At 38.8% G+C, this 7,162-nt stretch overlaps 1 pseudogene; it reads left to right on the top strand.

Moving 5' to 3' along the window:
• The first annotated feature begins 3,893 nt into the window (after nt 1-3,893).
• Nucleotides 3,894-4,963, top strand: LOC101333519 (26S proteasome regulatory subunit 10B pseudogene; annotated as a pseudogene).
• The last annotated feature ends 2,199 nt before the right edge of the window (nt 4,964-7,162 follow it).

Here is a 7,162-nt window from a genome sequence, read left to right on the forward strand (position 1 = left end):
GAGCGGCTGGGCCCGTGAGCCATGGCCGCTGAGCCTGCGAGTCCCGAGCCTGTGCTCCGCAACGGGAGAGGCCACAACAGTGAGAGGCCCGCGTACCACAAAAAAAAAAAAAAAAATTTGATAAAATCAATAACTATCTATAACAAATTCCTCAGCATTAGGAATAAAAGGGAACTTCTTTAACTATATAATGAGTATGTACAAGATATCCACAGCTAACATCATAGTTAATGATAAAATACTGCATTCTTTCCTCTAGTGTTTGGGAACGAGATAAGGATGCCCACAATCTCATTCACAATCTTAGGGGAAAAGCAAACAATTAGAATTAACAAGTGAAATTGTCAAGACCACTAGATACAGGATCAACATAAAAATTAATACATTTAAAAGAATTTAAATAATATAAATTATGTTCTTAAACTACAATATAATTATGTTAGAAATCAGTAATAGATCTGGAAAGTCCTCAAATATAGGAAACTAAACAACACACTTCTAATTAACCTATGGATCAAAGAAGAAATTACAAGGAAAATTACAAAATATTTTGAATTGAATGAAAATAAAAATACAACACATCAAAATTTGGGGGATGCAGCTAAAACTCTGCTTAGAGGGAAATTTATAGTAATACATGCTTATAGTAGAAAAGAAGAAGAGTTTCAAATCAATGACCTAGGTTTCTAACTTATTATTCTATTCAAAGTTATTCTAACTAAGAACAGCAACTTAAACCTAAAATAAGCAGAAAAAAAATAAAGAGAAAAAAAATTAAACAGCAGTGAAATTGAAACAGAAAAGTAACAAAGCAAAGCAAAACTGATTATTTAAAAAATTATTAAAATTGACAAACCACTAGCCAGACTAATCAAGAAAAAGAAAGATGACATAAATTACCAATATCAGGAATAAAAGGTCATGACCATAGATCCTACAGAGAGTAAAGGCTAATAGGGAATATTATATATAAGTATATACCAATAAATTCAGCAATTTAAATGAAATGGATAAATTCCTTGCAAGATACAAATTACCAAAGCTCACTCAAGAATAAATATATATCCTAAATAGCCCTATATCTAGTAAGAACTTCTTTTGTAGTTAAAATCCTTCCCACGGGGGCTTCCCTGGTGGTGCAGTGGTTAAGAATCCGCCTGCCAATGCAGGGGACACGGGTTTGAGCCCTGGTCCGGGAAGATTCCACATGCCACGGAGCAACTAAGCCCGTGTGCCACAACTACTGAGCTACCGGGCCTGCGCTCTAGAGCCCGCAAGCCACAACTACTGAGCCCCCATGCCACAACTACTGAAGTCTGCGCGCCTAGAGCCCGTGCTCTGCAACAAGAGAAGCCACTGCAATGAGAAGCCTGAGCACCACAACGAAGAGTAGCCCCTGCTCACTGCAACCAGAGAAAAGCCCGAGTGCAGCAACAAAGACCCAACACAGCCAAAAATAAAATAAATTAATTAAAAAAAAAAACTTCCCACAAACAAAAACTCCAGGCCCAGATGGTTTCATTGGTGAATTCTGTGAAACATTTAATAAAGATAATATCAGTTTTACATACACTCTTCTGGAAAATCAAACAGAAGGAGAAATCACACCCTAACAAATTCTATGAAGCAAGCATTAACCTGGTAGCAAAACCAGACAAACACATTACATGAAAAAGCAAAATAAAACTACAGATCAACATCTTTCATGAACATAGATGCAAAAAAATGAAGTTTAGTAAATCATAACTACAATATGTAAAAGGATCACGACCAAGTTTATCCCAGGAATGCAAGGTTGGTTTTACATTCAACATTAATGTAATTCACCATACTTATGGAAGGAAAAGAAGAAGAAAAATGCATATTATCATCTCAAAAGATGTGAGGAAGAGGAAGAGGAAAAAGAAGAAAAGGAGGAGGAGAAGGAAGAGGGGAAGGAGGAGGGGGAGTAGGAAGAGGAGGAAGCAGACGCAACAGCAGCATTTGATAGAATCCAACAACCATTCATAATAGAAACTCTAGGCAAACTAGGAATAGACGGGAACTTGATCAACCCGTTAAAGATGATCCACAGAAACATATAGCTAATATCACCTTACTGAGAGACTGAATACAGTCCCCACAAAGATCAGGAGAGAGAAAAACATGTCTGTTCTTACCACTCGTACATGATATTATACTGGAGGTTCTACCCAGTGCAACAGGCCAGAAAAAACAAATAAGAGGCATACAGTTTCAAAAGGAAGAAATACAACTGTCTTTATTTGTAGCCGAAATTATAGTCTGTAGAAAATCCTAAGGAATTTACCCAAAAAAAAATGCTGGAATAAGTGAATTTAGAAAGGTTGCAGGATACCAAGTTAACATAAAACAAATCATTCTATTTCTATGTACTAGAAAGAATCAATCAGGAATTCTTATTTTTAAAAAACACTATCAATGATAGCATGAAAAATATAAAATACTTAACAAAAGTTTGAATAAAAGATATACAAGGCTAGTACCTCAAAAACTTCAAAACATTGCTAACAGAAATGATAGAAAACCTAAATAGATGGATAAATATACCATGTTTGAGAATTGGCAAAATCAATACTAAGACAGCAATTCTCACCAAATCAATCTGTAGATTCAATCAATCTCAATCAAAGTCCCAGAAGGTTTTTTTTTTTTGGTAGAAGTTGACAACTTGATTTTAAATTTTATATTAAAATGCTAAGGACCTTGAATACCCAAAATAATTTTGAACAAGAAGAACAAAGTTGGAGGACTTAGACTACTTGATTACAAGATTTATTATAAAGCAACTCTAATCAAGGTAATGTGGCATCTGTATAAACACCCATCAGTGAAATAGAATGGAAGGTCCAGAAATAGATCCATATACCTACGGTTAATTAATTTTCAACAAAGGTGCCAAGGGAGTTCAATGGAGAAAGGATAATCTTTTCAAAAAATGGTTCTGGAACAGTTGCATATTTGGAAGTAAAAAATGAACCAGATCATTATCCTATCACACCATATATAAAAATTAGCTCAGAATGGATCATAGATCTAGATGTAAAAGCTTAAACTATAAAACTTCTAGAAGAAACCATGAGTGAAAATCTTAGTGATCTTATATTTGGCAAAAAAAAAAAAAAAAAAAAAAAAACTAAATAGGAAACAAAAGGATAAACTATAAAAGAAAAATTAATTTAGTTGGTTTCCAGCAAAATTAAAAACACTTGCTCTTCAACAGATACTGTTATAAAAATGAAAAGGCATGTCACAGACTGAAAATATTTGTAAAACAGAATCAACAAAGAATTTTTATGTAGGATATATTTTCTTACATGTATAACTCAATAGTAAGACAAATGGCCCAATGAAAATGGTAAAAGATTTGAACTGACATTTCACCAAAGAAGATGGCAAGTAAGTGCATGAAAAGATGCCTTACATCATTAGTCATTAGGAAAATTCAATTCAAAACCACAATGAAAAAAAAAAAACACAATGAGATACCACTTCACAACCACTAGAACGGCTCAAATTAAAAAGAGTGACCACTCCAAACGTTAGTGAGTATGTGGGGCAACTGGAACTTTCATACTCTGCAGGTGGGAATATAAAATGGTATGGTCACTTTGGAAAACTGATAATAGTTGCTTAAAAAGTTAAAAATAGTTTCCCGGGGCTTCCCTGGTGGCGCAGTGGTTGAAAGTCCGCCTGCCGATGCAGGGGACACGGGTTTGTGCCCCGGTCCGGGAGGATCCCACATGCCACGGAGCGGCTGGGCCCGTGAGCCATGGCCGCTGAGCCTGCGCGTCCGGAGCCTGTGCTCCGCAACGGGAGAGGCCACAGCAGTGACAGGCCCGCGTACCGCAAAAAAAAAAAAAAAAAAAAAAAAAAAAGAGAAGCTGCTGGAGCACAAGGAGATGGACAGCTGTCTCAAGGAGTTAAGGGAACAATTAAAAGAACTTGCCAAGCAGTATGAAAAGTCTGAAAATGATGTGAAGGCCCTACAAAGTGTTGGGCAGATTGTGGCTGAAGTACTTAAGCAATTAACTGAAGAAAAATTCATTGTTAAAGCTACAAATGGACCAAGATATGTTGTGGGTTGTCGTCGACGGCTTGACAAAAGTAAGTTGAAGCCAGGAACAAGAGTTGCTTTGGATATGACTACACTAACTATCATGAGGTATTTGCCAAGAGAGGTAGAGCCACCGGTTCACAACATGTCTCATGAGGACCCTGGGAATGTTCCTTATTCTGAGATCGGAGGGCTATCAGAACAGATTCGGGAATTAAGAGAGGTAATAGAATGACCTCTTACAAACCCATAATTATTCCAACGTGTAGGAATAATACCTCCAAAAGGCTGTTTGCTATAGGCACCACCAGGTACAGGAAAAACACTCATGGCATGAGCTGTTGCTAGCAAGCTGGACTGCAATTTCTTAAAGGTTGTATCTAGTTCTATTGTAGACAAGTACATTGGTGAAAGTGCTCGTGTGATCAGAGAAATGTTTAATTATGCCAGGGACCATCAGCCATGCATCATTTTTATGGATGAAATAGATGCTATTGGTGGTCGTCGGTTTCCTGAGGGGACTTCAGCTAATAGAGAGATTCAGAGAACTTTAATGGAGCTACTGAATCAAGTGGATGGATTTGATACCCTACATAGAGTTAAAATGATCATGGCTACAAACAGGCCAGATACAGTGGAGCCTACTTTGCTTCGTCCAGGCAGATTAGATAGAAAAATACATACTTATTTATCAAACGAACAAGCAAGGTTAGATATATTGAAAATCCATGCAGGTCCCATTCCAAAGCATGGTGAAATAGATTATGAAGCAATCGTGAAGCTTTCCGATGGCTTTAATGGAGCAGAACTTAGAAATGTGGCTCACTTAGAAAGGTTTGTACTGAAGCAAGTATGTTTGCAATTCTTGCTGATCATGATTTTGGATAGGTCTGGCTTACAACATCCCTATTTCCTGGCACTCCTGTGAGTGGTGCTTGTAAAGCTAAAAATGGAGCATAGCACAGCAGTGACATTCAACAAACAGTACCTGAGATCTGGTCACTACAGGACCACACAGGTAGATGCCCTCTGTTTTCAGCCCAGGATCACCCTCTCAGCACAGAAGCTCTGCCTCAGTTTACATGCAAGGCCTCTCTTCCCTCCTTGATTACCAGAGAACACCTACTTCCCTGACTCCTGACCAAGTATGGATTCTTCCTATCACCTGTGAAGAACTACATCTTAAAGAGGTAGGAAGAAGTTGGCCCTGGAGCCAGACTGGCCTGAATTTCATCTGAGTCACTCGTTAGCTGTGTTATCCTGGACAAGTGTCATAACTTCTCTGAGCTTCCAATTTCTTATCCGCCTGATGGGGATAACAACCCTACCCACTTCTTGGGATTGTGGTGAGGGGTTAATGGGCACTGGCTGTACAGGCTCCTTGCACACTGACTGGCATACTGGATGTGCTCAATAGATGTCTGTTCTCTTTTCCTCTTGCTATTCCCATGTACTCTATGCAAACACTTTCATTAGAGGCCCCTAAAAAGTCCTATCTTACCCCAGCCCTTTCTATAATCTTGATAGCAGATTGGCATAGCTATTTAAAAGTACAAAAATCAACGTTAACTTTCTCAACAGTAATAAAAGAAAATAATGGCTAACTGTATTGTACGTAAAATCAGTCCCAGTTCACGCCCCCATGCCGCTTACAGTCTAGCGGGAAAGGACATTGATCCACAGACCGCAGATCTGGGCATGAGAGGTGCCTGTGACAGCTCATATGCTTCTCAAAAGGGCCTCACGAGATGGATGCTATTATTATACTGACTTTTCAGAGGAAGAAACTGAGACTCAGAGAAGTTACAATTCTTGTTCAGGGTCACCTGACGAATAAGAAGCAGACTAGGATTTGAGCCTAGATCCTTCTTCCCAACCTCCAGTTGTGAAACAAATATAGGGATGGTAGATGGACCTCAACAAACTTCTAGAAGATAGAATCCCTGCTGGGCAGAGGCTGACCATTTAAAATTTTCAAATAGGAGTCAGCTTCAGTTATTAAGACTGTTGTTGAGATGTATCTGAGAAGGCTGGAGGGAGGACAGACCCCCAAAGAAGCCAGCATTGTGATACTTTGTTTCAAAAAGCAGGATCTTTCAGAACTGCAAGTTCCAGGTAGCAGAGGCTGAAGTGGCATGTGGTCTAACCCTTCTATTTTACAGATGAGTAAAATGAGGCACAGAGAAGGCAAGAGACTTGTTGAAAATCACAAAGAAATCTCCTTAGCAACTGGTTTCTCCCCCTGTCTATACATCAACCCCAGGAAAGACTCTTATTGGCTCTTTTGGGATCACATGCTCATCCTTGTACCAATCACTGTTGCCAGAGGGCAGCTCTAGCACCTTGAGTGACAGCCCCACCAAAACCAACCAACTGCTCTTGCTTGAGATGTCAAAGGACTGGCTCCTTCTCAGGTCCTGGGTGGGAATGTTACATCTTCAGAGAGGCCTTCTTCTACCATTCTACCCAAAGAACACTCCTCCCTGACCCTGTTGTCACTTTGATTTTTCTCCAGAAGACTTATTACTCTTTGATATTATTTATTTTTCATTCTTTATTAGAATATAAAGAAGCTCCTTGAAAAGAGGGGCTTTGTCTGATTTCTTGACCACTGTATCAAGTGTTTAGAACAGGACTTGGCATATAAAGCTGCTCAATAAATATTTTTGAATTAAAAAAAAATGAGTAGGGGAGAAGTTTCCAAATGATCTGGAAGAAGACAAAAGGCAAAGCATGCTGGACGGACATACACCACCCACAGCAGCCACCAGTGAATTCTTAGTGATTCATCTTTAGGGAAATCAATAAAGCAACTACTGTTTCAGCGAGCAGTAAATAAATAAATAAATAAAAGTCAGTGGTAGGTCTGTGATCTCTGGTTTCTCATCTGTCTCACTGACTGGCCTGGGACCCTCTGCTTGCTTAGCACTTACTAGAGCCTGGCAGATAGTAGGTGCTGAAATAAGGGTTTTGGATGAATAAACCCAACAGTAATATCTTAGTCTGTGTTTCTGAAACATTGATGTGCATTCACATTACCTGGGGATTTGTTAAAATGCAGATTCTGATTCAGTAGGTCTGGTGGAG

Source organism: Tursiops truncatus, chromosome 10 (assembly GCF_011762595.2).
Source record: "Tursiops truncatus isolate mTurTru1 chromosome 10, mTurTru1.mat.Y, whole genome shotgun sequence".
Lineage (NCBI taxonomy): Eukaryota > Metazoa > Chordata > Mammalia > Artiodactyla > Delphinidae > Tursiops > Tursiops truncatus.